At 41.1% G+C, this 13,422-nt stretch overlaps 1 long non-coding RNA gene across 2 annotated transcripts in view; it reads right to left on the bottom strand.

Moving 5' to 3' along the window:
- LOC118523088 (uncharacterized) overlaps window positions 1-9,287 on the bottom strand; it is a 67,638-nt gene extending 58,351 nt beyond the window's left edge. For both annotated transcript variants that reach the window (XR_013444696.1, XR_013444695.1), the window contains exon 1: window positions 8,992-9,287. This is a non-coding gene — a long non-coding RNA (uncharacterized LOC118523088). The remainder of the gene's footprint in view (window positions 1-8,991) is intronic.
- Between the last annotated feature and the right edge of the window lie 4,135 nt (window positions 9,288-13,422).

The raw sequence follows: 13,422 nt of genomic DNA, 5'->3' as shown, positions 1-13,422 counted from the left end.
CCTCTCCAAGACACCACACAAAGGTGATGTAAGAGAAAGTTCTACCAGAACTTCAAGGGAAGTTACTTCGAGGTTCCAATCTAAATCCAGAAAGAACTAAAAGTTGTACACTTCATTCTCTATGGCTAGCATAACTCTGACATCTAAATCAGGCAAAGTGAGCACACAACACACACACGCACACACGCACACAAAATTTATATAACAATTTCACTAACAAATATAGATAACAATGGAAATAACATTACCAATTACATTCCACAGAATTAATCCATTTTGACCCAAAGGAGTTTGTCCCACAAAAGTAAGGGTGTTTCAGCACTAAAAAAAGTTAATCTAATACTTCACATAAATAGATTAAATGAGAAAAAAAATCATACAAAGTCACCAAAAAGCATATGGTAAAATTCAACACTCATTCCTGCTAAACCTCTTAACAAACAAATAATAAAAAGAAACTTCCTGAACTTGAAAAAAAGAGATTTATACAAGAAAGCAACAGCGAGCATCCCACTTATTGGTAAAATAAATGTTATAAGGATTCTTACTGTTAGAATTTTTTTAAAAGATGATCATAATGGGGACGCCTGGATGTCTCCGTCGGTTAAGCATATGCTTTCAGCTCAGGTCATGATCCCAGGGTTCTGGGATTGAGTCCTGCATCGGGCTCCTTGCTCGACAGGGAGCCTGCTTCTCCCTCTGCCTGCAACTCCCCCTGCTTGTGCTCATTCTCCCTCTCTCTGTCAATGAAATAAATAAAATCTTTTCTTTTTAAAGATTTTATTTATTTATTTGACAGAGAGAGACACAGTGAGAGAGGGAACACAAGCAGGGGGAGTGGGAGAGGGAGAAGCAGGCTCTCCGCTGAGCAGGGAGCCCGATGCGGGGCTCGATCCCAGGACCCTGGGACCATGACCTGAGCCGAAGGCAGATGCTTAATGACTGAGCCACCCAGGTGCCCCTAAAATCTTTTTTTTGAAAAAAGATCATAATGACTATTATCATTCCATTTTGTTCTAGAGAGCATAGTCAACACAAAAAAAGTGATATGACTGTTTCCCCCCAAGGCAAACCTAATAAGCTGAGTAACTCTCTTATACAAGATATACAAGAGACAAGATAATTATCAAAAAATTAATAGCTTTCCTATGCTAACTATAATCGGATAGAAACTATGATGACAAAATATTCGACTTACAATGGAAACAAACCTATTTTAAACCTAAGAATAATTTTTTTAAAGATTTTATGTATGTATGTATGTATGTATTTGAGAGAGAGAGAGCAAGCAAGAGAGAGAGAGAGAGCATGAACGGGGGGAGGGGCAAAGGGAGAGGGAGAAGCAAACTCCCCGCTGACCAGGGAGCCTGAAGCTGGGCTCAATCCCAGGACCCGAGGATCACGACCTGAGCCGAAGGCAGACACTTAACCCACTGAGCCACCCAGGCGCCCAAACCTAAAAATAATTTTAACAAGAAATGGATAAGACCTATATTAAACAAAGTATGAAACCTCATAAAAGTTAATCTGATTGAGTGAACAGATATACTAATTTATGAGATGTTGAGACTCAATACTGTAAGTTATGTGGCTCTCCCCAACATAATTATGAAATATTCAATAGAACTTTTATAATTGTCTTTTCATCTCAAATATAACCTCCTCAAGGAGGCTACCTCTCACCACTCTATGAAAAATTATACTTGTCCTCTTATTTTATAATATTCTACCCCCTCAATTTATTCTATTCTTTTTTTAAAGATTTATTTATTTATTTGAGTGAGACAGAGAGGGATTGGGGGGAGGGGCAGAAGGAAAGGGAGGGAGAGAGGGTCTCAAGCAGATTCCACGCTCAGCACCGAGCCCCATGCAGGGCTTGATCTCACGACCCTGAGATCATAACCTGAGCTGAAACCAAGAGTTGGATGCTTAACTGACTGAGCCGCCCAGCTGCCCCTGTTCTATTCTTTTTTATAAGACAATAACATAAAACACTAACTTTATGTTATACATTTGTTTTCTCTTCTACTTAGTGGCTATCTTTATTAGGAGTAATCTTCATAAGAATACATTCTTTTTCTTATTCACCACTATATCCCCAGCTGCTAGAACAGTGCCTGGCACATAGTTAAGTGCTCAATAAATATTTGTTGGATGAATGAATAAATAAACACATGAAGGACAGAACATATCAACTTCCATGTAATTGAACTGTATTAACAAAGTGTTGAGTAGGAAAAATCTTTAGGGGTTCTGCTTCAAGGATGAGATAATATATGTTTGTAATTTGCACATCCCTAACGACAAGCAATTGAAAATCTTTGATATCTTTTTATTCCCTTTATACCTCTCACTCTCAAGCATCATAAGAATTTGCATTGGTAGTGTCCGATTGAATAAAATTTTACTCTACATGGATGAAGACCATAATTATTTACTTTCAGACTTTTCCAGGATGAAGGAATTCATAGCTCCACCCCCGTTGCCAAATATATGTAGCAATTTCCTTAATTTAATGAGTGGAAAATTACTGATTCCATTAACTCTTCAATTTATCAAATCCCAGAGTTTCTCCTAATCCTGTCACCTGATTGTCAACTTCCTTATTCCAAACAGCCTATGGGCATTCCTCATCATGGTGCTCAAGGCAAGAAGAAAGTAAAACCTCACGCTCTCCTTTGACATCATGAAAACCCTTATTTTCCCAGTAAGAATGGATGGGAAAGCTCATTTACTGGCCAGTGATTGTTCCTATGTTTGTGCGCCCCTAACTAAGGCCTGGCCCCTCTTCTAGGATATGGCAGTCAAAGGACTTTTTAATCTTTATAAAAGGGTCATTCCTAGTTCTCCCCATGATGAAATGGGAAACCTCTGAATCTCTTACCTAATAGCCCACATTAAAAAAAAATTCTTTAAATCATGGTGGAAGGGGCACCTGGGTGGCTCAGTTGGTTAAGTGTCTGCTTTCCGCTCGGGTCATGATCCCAGGGTCTTGGAATCGAGTCCCGCATCTGGCTCAGCAGGGAGCCTGCTTCTCCCTCTCCCTCTGCCTCTCCTCCAGCTTGTGCTCTCTCTCTCTCTCACTATCTCTCTCAAATAAATAAATAAAATAAATTTAAAAAATAAATAAAAATAAATAAATCATGGTGGAAAAAGAGAGGTAGAGAAAAGGTATATACCAAGAAAGTTAAATATAGCAGAGCTTGTCTTATAAGAAAAGCAGCCAATGAGAAACAATTGCATTGGGCATCACTTGTTCTTTCCCACTTTCTGGGCTTTGATTACTCTACTGTGTGCTTCAGGAGGCCAATAGACCAGTATGCTCCATAACTCATCCATCTTCTTGGCAGCCTTTAATAATTTGGAGAGTATATATTTCCGTTTGATGCTAAGTCCTCAATTTCACTCATACTTGCCCTTCACTCAAGTATCCTTTGAAATATGACCTCTACCTTATCCCCTTACCTAAATCTTACCTACCCTTCTAAGTACAGATCAAATCCCACCTTGAACCCTTCCTTGACCTTATGCCAGGTATCACTGTCTTCTCTGAATTCCCCAATCACTTCTCAGTGGCAATGCATGGCCAGCAAGTCCCTGTGAGGAACACAAATGTAAAACATTGTCCCTTTTCCCTCACCTCATGCTCACCTTGCCCAAGGGCTTTCCTTTCTATTAAGGCAAACGAATCAGAACAAAAATACACCAAGGTAGAAGAGATATTGCCAGCAATTAACGAACTGCATAAGAATTCAGACAAGGGAGAAATCACCGACCTCTGAAGTAGTTTGGGAGAGATTTGCCAAGAAGACACTTGACCTAGGTCTAAGGGAAATGGGTAGGATTTAGAGAGATAGAGAAGAGGGCATTAGAGTGGACAGGACAGAAGTGAATGAAGAATCAAAATAGAAAAGAACAAGATATGTTCAAGGAGCAGGAAACAGCAAAAACTCTGGACTGCATTCTTTAATGCTGCTGGGCCTGTGCCTTGCCATAGTAGGTGTTCAGAAAGTACTATTGATGGATTGAATGAACTGCAAAAGGTGATAATACTTTTGCCACATAATAATCTGCCACTCGGTTGATATACAAACATAAGATAGCTTTGTGTTATGGAAGTATAAGAGTGTGAATTTCCCCCAAATATGAAATATTAGCTTGTTGTTGTTAGCAGTATTAGTAAGATAAACTAAAGAGACTTCATCTTTAAAAATTTAGTTGAAATTCGGGGCGCCTGGGTGGCTCAGTCGTTAAGCGTCTGCCTTCGGCTCAGGTCATGATCCCAGGGTCCTGGGATCGAGCCCCGCATCGGGCTCCCTGCTCGGCGGGAAGCCTGCTTCTCCCTCTCCCACTCCCCCTGCTTATGTTCCCTCTCTCGCTGTCAAATAAATAAATCTTTAAAAAAAATAAAAAATAAAATAAAATAAAAATTTAGTTGAAATTCAATAATAGAAATATAAATATGACCTCGGGGTACCTGGGTGGCTCAGTCAATTAAGTGTCCAACTCTTGATTTCGGCTCAGGTCATGATCTCAGGGTGGTGGGATTAAGCCCCACGTTGGGCTCTGTGCTAAGCACAGAGCTTGCTTAAGATTCTCTCTCTCTGGGCGCCTGGGTGGCTCAGTTGGTTAAGCGACTGACTTTGGCTCAGGTCATGATCCTGGAGTCCCGGGATCGAGTCCCACAACGGGCTCCCTGCTCAGCAGGGAGTCTGCTTCTCCCTCTGACCCTCCTCCCTCTCATGCTCTCTGTCTCTCATTCTCTCTCTCGCAAATAAATAAAATCTTAAAAAAAAAAAAAAAGATTCTCTCTCTCCCTTTCCTCCTTCTGCCCTCCCCCCCCGCTCCAGCTTGCTCTCTCTCTCTCTAAAAAAAAAAAAAATGAAAAGAAAAAAGCAATACAAATATGACTTCAATCGGCAACATTGCCAGTGGTTGTTCTCCATTTATATTTAGTGATCCAAAATGTCAATATTTAAGTCAAATATCTACAAAAATATGTGCAGTTGATTTTAGCACAGTTCCCTTTTATTACAAGTGTCGACCTTTATAATTTTTGAAAATGCTTCTTTTGAGACCCTGCTTCATGATGTCTTCTACAAATAAGGACTTATGTACTCAATTAACCATTGGATATATTGTTTCTGCGAGAGCAGTAAATGACTCCAAGAAGAGCATATCTATTTCTGGTTCCCAGAACCACCATTCCACAGCTGCTTGAGGCATAATCACAGCACCCTTGAGTAAAGGCTTTCTCCTACTGAAATCTATGACATGGCGGGAAGAGTTGGGCTCGCTGCTGTGAACTTAAGGGAACCAGCTCCCTCGTGCCTGGCTCTGAGCATCAAACTGATCACATACCAACCTTTTTCCCCCCCTAAGTGTCAGACACTCTGACTCAGCTTTGAAAAACCTACCAGTCCAGTTGCTTAATTTCATTAGCCAAGTAATCTGGTTTGTGTTGTGTGAGTGTGTTATTTATGCATGCACTGAGATGGCAATTTACAGACAATAAGAACTCATATTTAAAAACAAATAAAAACCCACCTGGGTGGCTCAGTCGTTAAGCATCTGCCTTCGGCTCAGGTCATAATCCCAGGGTCCTGGGATCGAGCCCCGCATCGGGCTCCCTGCTCGCTGGGAAACCTGCTTCTCCCTCTCCCTCTGCCTGCCACTCCCCCTTCTTGTGCTCTCTCTCTCGCTGTGTCTCTCTGTGTCAAATAAATAAATAAAATCTTTAAAAAAAAATAAAAACAAATAAAAACAAAACCAGAAAACTAGGTCTCAGAGAACAGAAATCAATATGTCCAAACCATGACTGCATGTGGGGAAGATGTCATATTTTCCTCCAATTAAGGCATCTTTGACAAGGTCAGTGTTTTCACTCCCATGAATAACCCTTTGTGGGTCATTAATTAGACCCTTACATAATAACAAAGAAATTAATAAGAAAGTTTGATATTAAAGCAAAGAGATGAGAAAATAATTCTTCCTCATTAAGAAAGAGAAAAGCTATTTTCATACGGTTAAACAAATGGACAGAAGTGTTTTGTTGAGTTAAACACAGGTTTAGTTCATTCATTCAAAGGTACCTGGAGACAAAAAAAAGAGCTTTTAGTAGAGATGTTATCCTCAAAGAATACTCATAAGAGAGAAAAAAAATGCAAGTGAAAGCAAGTTGGCAGAGAAAATTGATACATACAATTGCTACAATAGACCAGCTAATGTTGGTCTTAAAACTCAGTTACGAGGGGCGCCTCGGTGGCTCAGTCAGTTAAGTGTCCGACTCTTGATTTCAGCTCAGGTCATGATCTCAGAGTCCTGAGATCAAGCCCCACGTTGGGCTCCGCACTGAGCATGGAGTCTGCTTGAGATCCTCTTTCTCTTTCTCCCTCTGCCCCTCCCCCTGCTCTCGCTTGCTCTCTCTCAAAATAAATAAATAAATAAAATCTTTTTTAAAAACTCAGTTATGCAAACTGTATAAAACCTGAACATGCCTTAATTAATATAAGTGAGAATGAGCAGCATCACTTTCTGTCTCTAATTGTACCGAGAACTCCTAGTGAAGAGCATGCTCAAAAGAGTACAGAAGTAAGAGATGGGCAGGGAGCAAAGTTTACAACTTCCGCCTCACAGCTAACTATCCTCAAACATACTGTGCTTTAAATTCAAAGTAGGCATGACACATGAAAACCCTCCTAGCTCTTGCTCTAGACGCGACTCTTTTATCTTTTACTCAAAAAAGGCCGATGCTCCCCAGAATGCTAGAATTTGCCAGTTCTCTGAAAACGTGATGGGGAAAACACACAGGTAACAACTTTGTTTTGACAGTCAACTGACACCTATATGACTGTCCATGTCAATTATTTCTCCAATTGTGGAAATATGATATATTTTAGTTGAAGACGTAATTCCAGCATTCAGCATCCTTTTTTTTTTCTTCTGATTTTTTGGCTTGGACCAGAGTTATCCAGTCTCCAATGGGAGGAGTTTCAGGACCACAGCCCTTTATCTGCCCTTCCACACTGCTCATATCACAAGGCCAAAAGTACAAGTACCTGCCCATAGCAAATAGTCCCAGCATATTTGCTCACAAATTCTCAAATCCCATGGAAAGCAGGCCAAAAGCACCCAAGATAGTAGAAGGCAGTGCATTTAAGAACAACCTAACTGAACAGGTGCCTTTTCTTATGTATTTTACCACCACTTTGCTTGTGTTGGTGGCGCTGGTGAGCGGAAGAGCAAAGGCCTTATTCTCTATACTGACTCTTTGCTGCTTAGTTTAAAGGACCCCCCCACACACACAAACACACAACTGAAAGCAAAAAGTCCTTCAGATGGATGGTCAATTGTGATGGTAAATTTTATGAGTCAACTTGACTGGGCTAAGGGATGCCCAGATAGTTGGCAAAGCATGATTTCTGGGTGTATCTGTCTGTGTTTCTGGAAGAGATTAACATTTGAGTCAGTGGACTGAATAAAGAAAATCACCATCACCAATGCAAGGGCATCATCCAGCCATTGAGGGCCTAAATAGAACAAAAAGGGGGAGGAAGGGCAACTTCACTCTCTCTGCTTGAGCTGAGACATCTATCTTCTCCTGCCCTTGGACATGGATGCACCTCGTTCTTAGACCTTTGGACTCAGACAGAATTATACCAGCAGATTTCCTGATTCTCCAGCTGGCAGATGAACATCATGGGATCTTCACTTCTCAGCTTCCATAACCACATGAGCCAATTCCCCTAATGAATCTTTTATATGTATGTATGTATCTATCTATCTATCTATCTATCCATCAATCTATCCATATCTATCTATCTATTGTATTGGTTCTGTTTCACTGGGGAATCCTGAATAACACAACAATGTTCTTGCAGATGTTGGGCATCTGCCTTTGGCTCAGGTCATGATCCCAGAGTCCAGGGATCGAGTCCTGCATCGGGCTCCTTACTCAGCGGGGAGCCTGCTTCTCCCTCTGCCCCTCACCTCACTTGTGCTCCCTCTCACTCTGTGCCTCTCAAATAAATAAATAAAATCTAAAAAAGAAAGAAAGAAAAGAAATATAACCATAGCTGACGTTGACTGCAGACCAGGCCCCACACCAGCTGCTTTCTACCTGCATTTGATCATTTAACTCCCATGGCAGTGTTTTTATTCCCATTTTAAAATGAGGAGACAGAGGCATTGAGAGGCTAACGAATCTGTCAAACTAGGTGTACAGAGGCTAACACAACTAGCAAGTGACAAAGTCAGGGGACAGTCCTTGTCTTTCTGATGCCTCCTTTTACACAACCCTGCCTCCCTGCGTTAGGGACTGACTGTTCACTCCCAGGGCTTCCGTGGCCTGTTCTTTCCAGACATTCAAAGGACAATGGCATGGTTAACTCCTAGTAAATGTCATGATAAAAATCACAGAAGTTTTCTCTAGTCTAGAGAAAGCCAAACTATTAGTATGAAAAACAGGGCGCTTGGGTGGCTCAGTTGGTTAAGCATCTGCCTTTGGCTCAGGTCATGATCTCAGGGTCCTGGAATCGACGCCTGCATTGGGCTCCCTGTTCAGTGGGGAGTCTGCTTCTCCCTCTCCCTCTGCCCCTCTCCCCCCGCTCATGAGCATGCGCACATGCGAACATGCGCTCTCTCCCTCTCTCTCTCTCTCTCTCACTCTTGCTCTCTCTCAAACAAATAAATAAAATCTTCTAAAAAAAGAAAGAAAAACAAAACTTGCAGTTAATCTGACGTTAATTTACCATGCCTTAAGGATTGAGTGCTACATTTTTGATTTGCTAATATATCCCCTTTCTAAAGAGTGTTGTATAGCTGATACTTTTGTTTTCAATCAGAATGGAAAAATACAGGTTTCAAAACTGTTAAAGATATCATGACAGTGCTTGAAATTTTTTTTTTTTTCAGACTGGGAAGTCTCAAAACCAGAGCGCGGAATAGCTAGTTTGAATCGTGTTCTTAAAATACTAAGTTTAGCAGACTTACCCAGATGAAGCTCACATGTTGGCACTGCGAAGTTCTGGATTGTCCTTTGGCAGAGGGAAGTAATCTATTATAACCCACACTTCAACCTCCTCTTCCCATGCTTCCAGTCTTCGGAATAGCAATAACTTGTCTCTCCAGCTTAAACCCTCAGCAACGTCTCTATGTTCTGTCAACTGCTAATTACTGTCCTTCTATTGCTGCAATCTTTTTCTTCCCACTTCCTTTCTGTTGCAACTGCCTACATCCTCGTTCAGATGCTTCTTCACTCTGGCCTCTGAAGTGGTTTCCTTCTCTGCCCCCAGTTCTTCCTTATATTAAAGCACATCGGTCTATTAGCATAAAGCACATTGGTCTATTAGCATAAAGCACACAGATCATCTTCAAACCTTCCAGGGGTTCCCTAGTGCCAAGCCAGAAACAAGAAAAACAATGGAAAGCAAAATGCAAAGCAAAACACAGTTCTCAGTTTCGCATTAATGGACCCCCCAGAATCTGATCTCTGTTTATTTTTCCAGACAAAATGGCTTCCCTATACCCCATCCCACTGCAGCCTCCTCTGTGGTCACGGAAGACAATGCAATCGCTCCCTAAAACACCTGCTATTTTCCTACCAGAGCATTTTGTGCTTCAAAACACTTACCACTTACCTGACATGTTAGTTCTGTGAAGGCAGAAACTTCCATTTGGTGCGCTATAAAGATCTGTTAAATGAATGAGCGAATGAATGGAATTCTCCCCGGGTGGAATGTTCTTTCCTCCCATCCTTACCTGTCTATATACTATCAGTTCCTTCCATGCATCATTTAAATCATTCCTCCTCCATAATCCCTCCCTGGTGATCCTCACAGAGTCTGTCCCTTGACTCTGTCTGCTCGTCTCGTGCTTGGCTCTTCTCTGTTCTAACACTTCCACTGGCTGCCTCAGATTACAAGCACCCCTGTCTCTGGTTCTCCCTGCTAGAAAAACCCCCGGCCCATGGTAGAAGCTCAAAAAAAAATCATGTATTAAACTGAAAAATCTCTGTATGAGATTTTTTTATCTTCAGGGACAAAATGTGGAGTATATATATATATATACACTATATATGATTAAATAAAAGATCAGTAACTTCTTCTGGAAAGAGCCAGATAGTAAATGTTTGAGGCTTTGTGGCCCAGAAGATATCTCTGTTACTTTTACGGCAAAAGCAGCCATAGACAACGTATAAATAAATGGGCATGGATGTATTCCAATAAAGCATTATTTACAAAAGCAGGCCATGAAAGGGATCAGGATATCACCCCAAAATATGCCACTTTGACATAAGAATTATTTTGAGTGGAAGGCATTTGAGTTCCCGGAGTCTCTTATATACTAAAAGCAAAGCCTCCCAAAAGAGCTCAACTGTCTTAACCCCTTCTCAGGAACAGCTCTAATCTTCTCTTCTCTAGGAGAACACCCAAACAGACATGGCCACAACACTACCATATCTCCCATCTCTTCTCCTAAGGGCCTCTGCTCCTTCCCATACTCTACAGAGATGATATAAAAGCTCCAAATTCTAACTTCCCTCTGAGTCACATTTTTCTGTGAACTACTGAGTACCTCTATGAATCAATGCTAATCCGCCTTTTGTCCATTTAATTTGCAGACCTCCAAGCACTGAACCTAAGAGGGTAGAGAAAAAGGTAGGGTTTTTTTTTCCTCCCCCAAAGTTAGGTTGGGCCCAAGGGGCACAGTTTTCCAACCTCGCATTGAATTATAACATCAAATTAGTAGAAACAATGACTGCTGTGTTTCTTCAGCTTCTCCTCTCACTGAGGCAGGCAAAACTCTGTTTCTAATTAGGATCAAAACACACTCATTCCTGTACTTCAATAAAGGGCTTCTCAGTGCTGATGTCTATGTTCCTGCTGGAGGGATGCAAAAATAAATATGTGAAAAGTCACTTGTGAGAGTCCAGTACATAAATATTTGGCATTTTGTGGTATCATTTCCTTCCTTTCTGAATTTCCCAATTTATATCCTGTTGATGTTTAAACCTTGTTTGTTAATTTTTTTGACACTGAAAATAGATTCTGTTTTCAGAGTGATGTGTCATTCTATACATATCTAACATTTTCCCCTTCTAAAGAATTCCTTTTCAATGGAGGAGGGAAAAGCACATAAAAAAATAAATCAAAATACTGGGCTGAAAATTCATTATGGTCTCAACTATATAACAAATGTTCATAGAATTGGTAAGTGAATAATTCTCAATGGCAGAGACAAATTTTGTTTCAGGAGAGATCTCCACATTGTTACCAGCACACCCTTCCAGGCAGTCAGACTGTGGCCCTGGTCATCGTCAATGAACTATTTTGCATCTCTTTGTAAACTGCAGGTAACTAATAGATACACAAACTCTGTCTTGTCTGACAGAGATTTCGGTGACTTCTTCTCCCTCTGGAAAAAACAATGTTGGTCCCTACCTGCAAATTGGGCTGGATCCTGTTGCTTTGCCCAAATTATCCATTCTTGCTAAATTGTCAATTCTTCCAGTTTTCTTGAGCATCTGGCCACAACACTCCAAACTCACAGATCTGATCTCTTTCCCTCCCGCCTGACTCAGAGTCACCATGAACTAAAACCTGACTGCCCAGAAGCTCTGACTGTTGAGACTCTGGACTCCCTTGCAGCTGACCTTCCCCCACCCCCCCCACCCCCATCATGACCTAAAGAAACCTTGCAAGCTGAATCGCAAAGACTTGATATAAACTTTGAAAGACCCAACTCACTATTGCAACAGATCAGAACCACTGTCTGGACTACTGAAGAAGTCCAGCGAAATGCTCAGGTCATGCATGGCCTGATATGATTGGTAACCAAGACTGGACAACATGACTGAGAGTATGAACATACTAACTTAAGAGCTTCCAGAAGGTCAGTGAGCTGCGCTGTCTGACTGGTGCTCACAGAATTCTGGCCTCCAGAGAGGGTGCATGCGTAGTATTTGGAGGCAACTGCTATCCATTTGTTCCCCAAAACTTCTCTGACATCTTTACAGTTGATAACCTGATAGCTGATAATCACGTTCAAGGCGCCAACAAAGAAATATGTCAAACAACTACAATTCTTCTGACCCCTGAGCTACTAAAGATTTTCCTCCACCCATTTTGGGGGATCTAGTTGTGTTGTGTTTTTTTTTATTTTTATATCAGCGTTCCTCTTTTTCACTTCAGGCAGCCCTCTTTTGAAATGCCTGATCTCCAGGATCCTAAAACAACTTACCTTTGCCCGCAAATCTTAACTGATGGTTTAACTGGTTTTACAGAAACAATGGCAATAAGGGTCTTAGAAAGACTATTTCTTAGACCCTGCTTCCTCCACTCGGGTTTATGATCACCTCTGAGTTGTTAAGTGATTCATGCTATTTGCCTTCAACAAAAGGGGGGGCTCTGACCACATTAAATTTTATCTGAGCCCCATGTTCCCAGGAAGCAGCAATGGTTAAGAAATTGCTCCCCCTTTTCCAGGAAAGAACAAATGCAAAGGACCACCCTATCCTTGGAATTCAGAGATAAGACCCACCTCCACCTTTTCTCATGACTCCTGATAACTCCCATAAGATTTCTTGCCCACCTGCCCCATGACACCCTTGTCTACTTGCCTCTATAAAACCTCAAGTGTTCTCTTTCTTCTTTGAGATGTTTCTAATTAATGAACATTCTTCCGCTTGCAATGGCCTGAATAAAATCATCTCCTTAACTATCCAGTGCATTTTGTCTTCTTTGCTATGTTCAAATTTTTTATAATCAGCATTTATTGTCATAGAAGAGGAAAAACTTAACTTTTTTCCTCTACCGTCTTAGGTTCTTGGACGGGGGCTCCTGCAAATTGGACTGACAACAGGGAGATTAACAAGAGAAAACAGTTTATTAATATGTACATTGTACGTATACACAGGAATACTCAGTGATGAGTATTATTAAGTAATAACTCAAAGAGGTAATTAGAACTTAGACTTACACAGCATCTTAACAAAAGAACAATACATTTTAGAGAGCTGACAAAGGAGAAGGACTTGGAGTTTTGGAAGGAAGCAAATTGCGGGAAGGCAAATATATGGGGAAACGAATGGAAAATCGGGACTAGTTAGTAATGCCTCTGGTGTCATCTCTGGGCTGGTAAGAGTCTAGAGTTGTCTCCAGTGATTAAGAATCTTCCTGCCCTTCCTGGGAAAGAAAGAGAGGGCAGAGAGTTTTTCTTGTGTCTGCTGCTTCCCAGTAGCCTTCCACTCAAATAATCCTCATGCAGTGACATATTTTGGGGTGGCATGCTCTGAAAGCCTTCATTATTCGTATATTTTTTAAAAAAATAAGTAGCACAAAAGTTCTTTTGTTTGTTTTCCTTTCAAAAAGTGTTTTGGCGGGGCCCTGGGTGGCTCAGTCGTTGGGCGTCTGCCTTCGGCTC

This window comes from Halichoerus grypus, chromosome X (assembly GCF_964656455.1).
Source record: "Halichoerus grypus chromosome X, mHalGry1.hap1.1, whole genome shotgun sequence".
NCBI classification, from domain to species: domain Eukaryota; kingdom Metazoa; phylum Chordata; class Mammalia; order Carnivora; family Phocidae; genus Halichoerus; species Halichoerus grypus.
Note: the sequence above shows the minus strand (reverse complement) of the source record. Positions and strands in the feature narration are given on the sequence as shown.